Raw genomic sequence first — 12,059 nt, 5'->3', positions numbered from 1 at the left:
TTAGAAAATAGCTGTAGTTCTTTGATTCAGATATGAAGGTCAAGGATACACAGTAACTACAAAAATTATTGCATGCAATGTGTTTTTGTGGGCTTAAGAATATGAAGAATATAAGCATATTGAGTGGAATTTGATGAGTCGCTAGCTGGCTTGGCCCATTTATTCGCACAGACTATGAGCTCATTTCCATTTCCATTTCACTCTACAGGAAAATTTCTGAACCAGGAACAGAAATTGGAAATCATGGAACAAGGAAATAACTCAGGAGTGACTGAATTTGAGTTACATATTCTTTCTGGTCCTTGAGAGCTTCAACTTTTCTATTTTGCTTTTTTTGTACTTTTCTATTTATCCATTGTGCTGGGGAACTTCCTCATTGTGCTCACAATCATCTCTGACCCTGTGCTACACACACCCATGTACTTCCTCCTCAGTAACCTCTCCCTCATTGATGTGTGTCTGTCCACCTTTGCCACCCCCAAAATGATTGCAGGCTTCCTCATGGAGCACAAGACCATCTCTTTTGAGGGCTGCATGGCCCAGATATTCTTTCTGCATGTCTTTGGTGGTGGAGAAATGATGCTGCTGATGGCCATGCATATGACAGATACATATCCATATGTCGACCCCTGCACTATGTGACCAGCATGAGTATTCACAAGTGCACAGGTCTCATGCTGGGCTCCTGGGTCATTGGGGTTCTGCACTCAAGAAGTCAGCTGGTCTTCACAGTAAACCTATTCTGTGGCCCCAATAAAGTGGACAACTTTTTCTGTGACTTTCCCCTAATTGTCAAACTTGCCTGCACTGATACATATGTCTTCCAGATTCTGATGCTTGCAGACGGTGGTCTAATGGCTGTGAGTTCCTTTGTAATCTTGCTGATCTCCTATTCGGTCATCCTGGTCATCCTGTGATGTCGTTCCTCATCTGTCATGGCCAAAGCACGGGCCACTATGACTGCCCATGTTACAGTGGTGATCCTCTTCTTCGGGCCCTGAATTTTCATTTATGCCTGGCCATTCAGGAACTTCCCAGCAGATAAGGTGCTCTCAATATTCTATACTGTTTTCACCCCTCTCTTAAACTCCTTGATCTATGCTTTAAGGAATAAGAAAGTAACATCAGCAATACTAAAACTGAGGAGTCAACAGATTAGTCCTTGGCAGTCTCCCAGCTTTCCCTTGTGTTAAGTAATAGCTCATAATAAAAGCCAGGTTACTCCACCTTTCTCTGTGAATTCCTGTTACATTCGAAATATTCTACCAGGAAAATGGGACTCTTTATCTTTTTCTTAAGAAATAATTCTTATTTGATTCAGGCTAAAATTATTTGTAATGATCAAAGTATTTCTTTTCTATGAAATCCATGGTTCTATCAAATTTATGCTACTTCTACCCATGCTGAAAAATGTGAAAATGTAACTACTACTAATATAAGATGTTTAAATTATATTTTAAAAAATAAGAATCGTGTTTAATTTACAGATATATCTACACTTCATCTCATTTAATGCCAGAAATTAGAGGCAGATACAGTTTTTAACTTTATAGATGAGGATTCTGTTGCACCATTCTCAACTTTTTTAAGTTGGAAAATAAATCTGATTACAGAATCCAACCTTTTGCCTTTGCTCCTTTATATTTAAATATATATATATCTGAAATGCTTGCTATTCAAACTGTTTCTGTCTGAACTAAGGAACTAAGTACATTGAGTTTTTTGTGAGTGTGCATGTAGAAATGTCATTTCTTGCAATCCAAACCCTCACTGCAAAATATCCAAATATAGGGATCAAATACTGAACATATGCATTTGTTGAGTTCATATTCTCAGCTCAAAAACAAAATGGATATTTAAACTTTCCATTGACAATGGACAAACAGCCAACCTGGGGACCCAGGTAATGTTTCTTTGTCAACATATTAAATCATAGTTAAATACTGTCAGCCAAAGTTAGTGGGTTGATGACTACACATAAAAACAGATATCTCTCATGTATAAATAGATGGTTTCATGAACACTGCTAAATATATGCTTTTGTGTCTATATATTCCTATGCTTAGCTAGACCATGGTTTCTATTCTAACCAAATGAATAAAGCATAATTTACAATACATGTTTTTCAATGCTCTCCAAAAGTGTAAGAATATTCTTTTTATTTCTCAAACAAAGTCTATATATTCACATCCAAATTTAAATGTTAATTAGGACATTAGCATTTAATACCAGTTATGTTTTTTCCTTCATAATGTCACCATTCTGCAATATCCTTTGATTTCTCTTTGAAATATAGAATTAAAAATAATCCAGTAAATAGCTGTATAATATAATTATGAGGATAGTAAAACCAAACATATTCAAATATCACTAAATAGTTTTAAAATTGTGCCTGCATATAATATTTTATCTGACTCCCATAAGATACCTGTACGTCAGAAAAGAAGATTATACTTCTCTTTATGAAACTATTGAAATACAGGTAATCTGAAATTCTAACATAATTTATCTATAAATTCTGCATGCATTTAAAAGAGAAACCAATAGCTTTGTGGGATACTATGGGAGAAGTAAGGTGTTGGGAAGTGATTTCAGATAATTAAATGATGGACAATGCAGGGCCATTGGGAAAAGTTTGTCTGTGCAAGTGTGTGGAGTAGAATTAGATCCTTTGTGCCTGAACCCATAAAGCCTATTCCTTCAGTGAAACTGTGGATCTGAAGAATGTCCTGATGAGTAAAAAGAAAAGGCTCAAAATGTTTCCTCACAGCCCTCATCTACAATTAGAAAAAAAAATATTTCGTCATGGAAATTATAATGATGACTTTGCTCACATACAAGTTTGAATTTAAATTTTCATTCCTTCATAGTCAGAAGAGTTTCACCATGAAAAATCAACATGAAAGATGTTCCATCTCAGGAATTGATAAAAATTTAGGGCTTGTGGCAAAAGAAAATAGAAATTTCTTTGAGGGGTCCACATACTTAAAACTTTACATAATGAAATCCTGCTAAATTTGAATTCACAATTAAATTCACAAAAACACAAAAGCAGCCTAACCACAGGGTACAAGAGCCATAGGACCAAAAAGGCAGGTAGAAAGAAAAAGGATGTTAAAAAACATATCTTTATGTTTTTTAACACAGGGCGATGGTGGTTCAATGGCAGAGTCTTCACTTCTCATTGTGGAGAACTGGTTCGATTCCAGGTACCTGCCCATGTAAAAAAAAAAAAAGACATATCAAACAAACATCAATCCAAAAAGGCAAAAAGTACAAATTCAGCAGTGTATGAAATAATATATTCCATGCTAATAGGATTTATGTCAGGAATGCAATATGGTTAAAAACAAAAAGCAATTAATGTAACTCACCACATTAATAGATTGAAGAAAAAATTACTGATGCTCAAGTGATGCAGTAAAAGCATTTGATGAAATTGGACATTCATTAATAGTAAAATCACTTAACAAACTAGGAATAGAAGCGAATTCCTTCAAAGATAACACCTACACCTAACATCATACCCAATGGTCAAAGACTGAAAACTTCTCTCTAAGATGAAGATCGAGACAATAATGTGTGCTTTTCCCCTTCTCTTCATATTGCTCTGGAAATTCTAAGTAGAACAAGTAGGAAAGTAAAAGAAATCTCCTGTACTGGAAATGGAGAATTATCTCTATTCATAGATGACAAGATCTTATATATAGAAAACTTGAAGGAAACATACCCACAAAAACTATTAGAGTTAATACACAAATTCCTCTGAGGTGGAGGTTATAAGATCAACATTTAAAAAGCTATTGTAGGAAGGTGCAACAGTGGTTCAGTGGCAGAATTCTTGCCTGCTATGCCAGAGACCTGGGATCGATTCCTGGTGCCTGTGCATGCCAAAAAACAAAAAAGTTATTGTAGTTCCTTACAATACTAATGAGCACCTACCTAAAAAATAAATTAGGGAAACATTTCAAACTGCAATGGCATGCAATATTATAAAATATCTAGGAATAAATTTAACCAAGTCCATGAAAGACTTGTGCACTGAAAATTATAACACATGGTCAGAGAAATTAAAGAAGACCTAAATAAATAGAAATATACTTCATGTTCTAAAATTAGAAGAAGAGATAGTTAAGATGTCAATATTACCACCCAAAACAAACTACAGATGACATAGAAATATTTTCAAAATTTCAACAGCCATTTTACACAAATGGAAAGCCAAGCCACATAATCAAAGGATGCTGGGGAGACAAAATAATATTAAAAAGAAGAACAAAGTTTGGATCTTACATCCTTTGATTTCAAAGCTTGTTATAAAACTACAATAATCAAAATGTGTGATATTGGCATAAGGGTAGACAGATGAATGGAATAAAACAGAGAAGCTAGAATAAGCTCATATGATTATGGCTAATTGATTTTCAATAAAAATGTCGAGAACATTAAATGTGGAAAGAAAAATCACTTGAAGAAATGATTCTGGGAAAACTGGATATCCATCTGCAAAAGAGTGATATTGGACTCCTATATCACACCATATCAAAAATGAACTCAAAACGGATAAAGATCTAAACAAAAGTATTTTAAACTATAAAACTCTGAGAAGAAACCACAGAGACAAATTTTCATGACGTTTTATGCCGCGTCCTCTTTTTACTCCCCGGTTTGACACAGTTCCCTGGAAGGAAGGGCGGTGGCAAGGCCTTCAACGCCCCAAAAGAGGACGAGGCATAAAATGGTGTAATAGAAAAATACTGGGATTAACGACACTAATTGTGTGTTTCTTGTTGCTGGTTGTGCTCCAAGCATTATATCAAAACGAATCAGAAAGCAAAAGAATTGGAAAAAATGATACAAATTGTACAAATTGCAAAACCTTGTTAATGACTGTTTGGAAAAAATTAGGTTGGGACGCCCCCATTAAGCAAGTCATGCTGCAGATACAGCAGGCAGAAGTGCTTTTAGAACAAGTCACAGAAAAGTACCCCATAGAAAGTAAACACTTACAATTAAAAAACCCTGCATTGAGCCATCCTAGAAATTTACTCCCCACCACGGCACCGGTCCATTGCTATAAAACAATAAAAAATCTAAGTAAACAATGTAACCTTTTAATCAAAACAAGCTAACCTTTAACCAGATTAAAATAGGTCTTGACATATTGCCTCACCTGTAGAATAATAGGAAAAGAAAGTCTAAACTCAGAAAACTACAAACACAATGTCTGCGGTTTAAGCCAATATCTTGCTGCTATTAAAATCTTGTGTAAGTGTTCCTAAGAAAATCAGAACATGTACTTTTGCTTTGCTTCCCTGAACCTGTAACTTTACCTAAAACGTAAGTCATGACACAACCATGATTCTGTGATACCTGTTTCCTTGCCAAGAATAAGGGTATAAAATCAGTTAAGCAAAAATAAATCTAAGCAACTCTTCTCAGAAGAAAATTCTCTAAGCTGTCTCTTGGTGTTCTTCTCGCGCCGACGACCCTCCACACCTTCAAGCCCGTTCCCTCTGCTGCGGCTGGACCGCGGCAAGTGGCGCCTGGACAGGGACTTGAAGGTAAGCTTTCTCTTTTACGGGAGGGTATAAGGGTCTCGCTATAAGGCACTGCAGGCCTCTGGCTATGGTCAGGTACTTGGGAAGTACTGATAGAGTGAGTAATCATGGGACATACGGAGTCTAAGGAACGCTCCTTGTTTGTAGATATAACAAAGCATATGTTGAAAAAAAGAGGTATAAATGCTACCAGCAGACAGCTTAGAGAATTTTTTTCTTTTGTGCAAAATGTTTCTCCCTGGTTCCCAGAAGAAGGGACTGTTAACTTAGATACTTGGCAAAAAGTAGGAAAACAAATGAAAGAATATTATACTAAAAATGGGCCAGATGGAGTCCCTATTGATGCTTTTGCCCTATGGAATGTCCTTAAAAATAGTTTTGACCCCACACATGAGGCTATTTGCATGGTCAGGGAAGTGGCAACTGAAGAAGAGCAACCATTAATTACAGCTATGGCTAAAACAGGCAGTTATACCAGTATAAAGAAGCCTCCTGCTTATAATATACAGAAAGACCATTCTAGCTCCTCAGAAAGTGAAAGTGAAGCAGAGTCAGAAAGAGAGGATAAACTTAATCCTTTTGAAGTAGATGAATTGGAAAGAATAGCGGCTCAATATGAACATAACAATGTCAGTTCCTTCTTCAGTGCTTTGGCACCTGAAATAAAAAAGAAAAAGAAACCTAGGCCACGTTTAAAGCTGCAAGCTTGTGGATGATAAATTTAACTGCATTTACAGGGGAAATTAAACATCATTTTCCCTCGGATCCTATACTGCAATTTATACAAAAACACCCCATTATATTTCCACAAAGGTGTTGTGTTCAACCCCTACCCCCCCCCCAGCAGAATTAATTTTCATTGACGGGTCTGCTAAAGGGACAGCTGCTATATATTCAAAAAAACTTCAAAAACAAATACAGACAAAAGAAAAATCAGCTCAGAAAGTTGAATTATTGGCAGTGATAGAAGTCTTTAATTTATTCCCTCAGGCCTTTAATTTATACACAGACTCTCTTTATGTGGCAAATTTATTTTCTGTTATTAGGACAGCTTATATTTCTAAAAATTCTACTGTTAGTCACTATCTTTTAACATTACAGCAACTCATCCACCAGAGACAGTTTCCCTTTTTTGTAGCACATATCAGAAGTCATAGTAATTTGCCAGGACCATTAGCAGAAGGTAATGCTAAAGCTGACCAACTTACTAACTATGTTGCCTTTCCAGTACAAACTCCTGTTAGTCAAACTCAAAATGCGCATAAACTGCATCATCAAAATGCTACAGCATTAAGGTTACAATTTAAAATCACTCGGGAACAGGCTAGACAAATCATTAAACAGTGCCCTATTTGTATAACTCACCTGCCACAGTTACATACTGAAGTAAACCCTAAGGGTTTAAAACCCAATGCTTTATGGCAAATAGATGTAACTCATATTAAAGAATTTGGAAAGTTAGCTTTTGTACATGTTACTATCAATACTTACTCACATGTTCTGCTTGCTTCCGCACGAACAGAAGAGGCTTAAAAGGATGTAAAACAACATGTTATACAATCTATGGCTTATATAGGAAAACCTCAACATATAAAAACAGACAATGCCCCTGCATATGTCTCAAAAGGCTTTGAACAATTTTGTCATCAGTTTCATATCAAACATACTACTGGAATACCCTATAATCCCCAAGGTCAAGCGGTGGTGGAAAGAGCCCACCAAACATTAAAGCACCAAATTACTAAACTGCAAGATAGTGAAAGTAAGTACTTATCTCCTCATCACATCATTAATCACAGTCTTTTTGTCATTAATCACTTAAATGCAAATGAAAAAGGTGAGACTCCAATGAGTAGACATTGGAATAAAGTTATACAGCCTCAAATTTTAATAAAATGGAAGGATGTGCTAACTGGACAATGAAAAGGTCCTGATGTGTTACTAACCTCCGGACGAGGATATGCTTATATTTTCCCACAGGATGCAGAAACCCCAATCTGGATTCCCGATAGGCTCATTCGGCCCATATCGGCGCCCATCCTGGAGAGGGAACAAGAGGAGAGCCCCTCTTCCTCCGTAGTGGAAGAACCCGTCATCTTACCCCCAGGAGAATATGGATGAAAATCTTGTGCCTGGAATGGAAGATTTATCTCTCTCTTCTACCCCGCAGGCTCAATCTACCAGACAAGTTAGTCTGCCCACTTGGGGGCAGACAGAAAAGCTTACTGCTGACGCAAAAAGGGTAGTCCTAATAACCGGAAAAACTCCTACTCCTATTCACCTGTTTCTGGCTATAATTGCACTTCTTTCCTGTCAGGTATTTGGTTCTTCTGTAAATAAATCATATTGACCTTATATACCTAACCCACCACTTTTCCACCCCACTGCGTGGGGGGATAAAAACTTAAAGGTCTTTACTAATAATACCAATCTTATGGAAAGACTCCCTAGTTCACTTATTCCTTTTAAAAGTACTGATAACGTTAATTTTACCGGATATGCTGATGAAGCCCCTCTATGCTTTGTAATAACCGGGACTCCTCCTCCTCCTGGCTGTTTGCCTATCAATTATCGGTCATATTATACTGATTCCCCAAGTCATAAAGAAACTAAAAGAAGCATCTGGGGACTCAACATGATTTCTCTTGGGTACCATACCTACAATGAAAGTTATGTAAACCTTTCCTCAAATTTTAACTCTTTCATTGAGTCTTGTACAGAAAAATATCCTGAAAAGGACATCTATTGGAAAAATATTCACTCTACAGGCTATCCCCGATGGCTTGAGTGTGTCTTTTTGCATAAAGCAAACATATATCACCCTGTAAAAAGTAACCTTACTATTTATGATTTTTCAGTCTCCTCACCTAATTATAATTATACTGTATATATTATAAATAATACAGACAAATATACTTATAACAAGAGTCTACCTACAGATGGGGAACCCCTTACACGGTGGTTCACCCCAGGATTAGTGATCCCCATTTATCAAAGTAGTGCTTCATCCCATAATCGAACTGGTTTATATAATAACTTATTTTGTCTGCTTGCTGCTACTAATATGTTGTTGTTATATCACCCATCTAGTTCAACCCCTGTTCCTTACAGCATTCGTGCATGTGTAAATGCACCTCATGCTATTCTAGTAGGAAAAACTCACATGTTTAATATCACACAAATGAATAATGCCTATCATATCACGTGCACTAACTGTCTCCTTACTAATTGTATTAATTCTGGCTTGCCAAAAAATTATACTACTTTTCTTATTGTGCATCAACCTTCTTATGTCTTATTACCTGTTAAGTTAAATGAACCATGGTTTGATAATGTTGGCTATCAAGTTATGGAAAGGCTAAACAACTTAATGAGACCTAAGCGTTTTGTAGCTATGTTAATTTTAGGAATTACCGCTCTAATTAGCATTATTGCTTCTTTAGCTATATCAACTACAGCCCTCATTCAAAATCAACAAACCGCTCATCATGTAAATACTCTAACTAATAATATTTCTTTAGCTTTAACCCTACAAAAAAAATTAAATAAAAACTTAGAGACTAGAGTAAATGCCTTAAAAGATACAGTTATTTATTTAGGAAACCAGATTCAAAATCTAAAAACCCAACTTACCACCCGGTGTCATGTTAATTATAAATGGATATGTATTACCCCAGCACCCTATAATGAAACAGAGCAGTCATGGGAAAAAGTAAAAACCCATTTACAAGGAATATGGCATAACACTCAACTAGCACCAGATATTCTAGCTTTACAACAACAAATAACTGACATAAGTAAGGCACATATAACAGAACATGAAACCCTAGCAAACAGTCTTTGGTCCTCCTTACAAAATCTTAACCCAATTATTGGATGGCCCAATGTAGTAAACTTCGGCCTTACTATGACTATAATATTAATTATTATTTTTTGCTTTCCCACAGCAATCAAAACCATAAAGGCATCTATCAAGCAAATCAAGAGAGTCCAGCAAAAAGAAATTTTAAAAAATAAAGGGGGAAATGCCGTGTCCTCTTTTTCCTCCCCGGTTTGACACGGTTCCCTGGAAGGAAGGGCGGTGGCAAGGCCTTCAACGCCCCAAAAGAGGACGAGGCATAAAATGGTGTAATAGAAAAATACTGGGATTAACAACACTAATTGTGTGTTTCTTGTTGCTGGTTGTGCTCCAAGCATTATATCAAAACGAATCAGAAAGCAAAAGAATTGGAAAAAATGATACAAATTGTACAAATTGCAAAACCTTGTTAATGACTGTTTGGAAAAAATTAGGTTGGGACGCCCCCATTAAGCAAGTCATGCTGCAGATACAGCAGGCAGAAGTGCTTTTAGAACAAGTCACAGAAAAGTACCCCATAGAAAGTAAACACTTACAATTAAAAAACCCTGCATTGAGCCATCCTAGAAATTTACTCCCCACCACGGCACCGGTCCATTGCTATAAAACAATAAAAAATCTAAGTAAACAATGTGACCTTTTAATCAAAACAAGCTAACCTTTAACCAGATTAAAATAGGTCTTGACATATTGCCTCACCTGTAGAATAATAGGAAAAGAAAGTCTAAACTCAGAAAACTACAAACACAATGTCTGCGGTTTAAGCCAATATCTTGCTGCTATTAAAATCTTGTGTAAGTGTTCCTAAGAAAATCAGAACGTGTACTTTCGCTTTGCTTCCCTGAACCTGTAACTTTACCTAAAACGTAAGCCATGACACAACCATGATTCTGTGATACCTGTTTCCTTGCCAAGAATAAGGGTATAAAATCAGTTAAGCAAAAATAAATCTAAGCAACTCTTCTCAGAGGAAAATTCTCTAAGCTGTCTCTTGGTGTTCTTCTCGCGCCAACAACCCTCCACACCTTCAAGCCCGTTCCCTCTGCTGCGGCTGGACCGCGGCAGTTTTAGTTGTCAATGATTTCTCAGATATGTTACAAAGCACAAGCAATAAAAGACAAAACAGTAGCTGAATTGGGTTTCTGCAAAACTTAAATTGTTTGTGTTTCAAAGGACACCATCAAGAAAGTTTAATGATATCACACAGAATTGGAGAAAATTTTTGTAAACCATATGATTGATAAGGGTATAATATCCAGAATCTACAAAGAATTGCAACAATTCAACAACCAAAGGCAAAAAACTCAATTTAAAAATGAGCAAAGGTGTTGAAGAAGATATTTAGATGGCAAAAAAAAATTGCATAAAAGATGTTTCACATCATTAATCATCAGTAAGATACAAATCTTACTGTGAATTCATTTCTCATCCACTAGGATTGTTACAATAAAAAATACACAGAAAATTACAAGTGCTTGCAAGGATGTGGAGAAATTGGAACATTTAAACATTGTGGGTAGGAATGTAAAATGGTGAAGTCACTGTGGAAAACGTCTTTACAGTTCCTCAAAAGTAAACACAGACATGCCACCTGACACAGAAATTCCTCTCCTAGTTTTACATCCAGAACAAGTGAAAAGAGGTACTCAAGAGAAATCTTTTACACACAATGTTCATAGCAGCACTATCCATAATAGCTAAAAAGGTAGAAACAACTGGAATATTCAAGCATTTGAGAAAGGTTCACACCCATCCATGACAAAAATACTCAGATAATAAGAAATAGTGGGGAACTTTTTCCAGTTGTGGAGAGTGTTTTATGGAAATCCATAACTATTATCATTCTTAATGATGAAAATATAAGATGAAGGAAAATTTAAGGATGAATAATTCCCTGGCATTATTCAACATTCCTGTGAAAATTCTAGCCAGTTACAGTAAAGCAAAAAAGGAAGTCAAGGACAAACTTGTGGGAAAGGAAAAATACACATACACACAAAAAAATCTGTATTTTCAGTTATATAATTATCTATGTAGGAATTCTAGAGGAATTGACAATAAAACCCTCCTTGAACTAATTCACATATTTGTGAATTTTCCATTTCTCCCTTTGTTTTTGATTTCTAGCTTCCTTTGGGTTGGTTGGAGATTATATGCATTGTACACTTTCAATATTTTTGGATTTAATGAAACTTTCTTTGTGACCTAACATATTGTATATCCTGGAAATTAATCCAAGTGAAACCAAGGAAAATGTATAGTGTTTTTCTTGGATGCAGAGTTCGATATATGTATGTAAAAATAGTTTGTTTAAAGAATCATTCAAGTCTTGTATTTCTCTATTGCTCTCATTAGATGTTCTACCATTATTGTAAGTGGTATCAGAGTCACCTACTATTGATGTAGAACCCTCCATTTCTTCAAATGTGTCAATATTTGGTTCACATCTTTTGAGGCTCTGCTGTTAGGTGCATATATATTTGGAATTCCTGTGTCTTCTGGTTGAATTGTTCCCTTTATCAGTGCACAATGATCATCTTTGTCCCTCATAACAGTTCTTAACCTCATGCATATTTTATTTGATATTGTCATAACTACCCAGTTATCTTTTGTTTGCTACTTGTACAGTATTTATTTTT

The 12,059-nt window shown here is 35.9% G+C and overlaps 1 pseudogene; it reads left to right on the top strand.

Annotated features, from left to right (window-relative positions):
- Positions 1-243: 243 nt before the first annotated feature.
- On the top strand, positions 244-1,193 carry LOC143655350 (olfactory receptor 4K15-like; annotated as a pseudogene).
- The last annotated feature ends 10,866 nt before the right edge of the window (positions 1,194-12,059 follow it).

This window comes from Tamandua tetradactyla, chromosome 14 (genome assembly GCF_023851605.1).
Source record: "Tamandua tetradactyla isolate mTamTet1 chromosome 14, mTamTet1.pri, whole genome shotgun sequence".
Lineage (NCBI taxonomy): Eukaryota > Metazoa > Chordata > Mammalia > Pilosa > Myrmecophagidae > Tamandua > Tamandua tetradactyla.
This window is presented reverse-complemented; position numbering and strand designations above follow the sequence as displayed.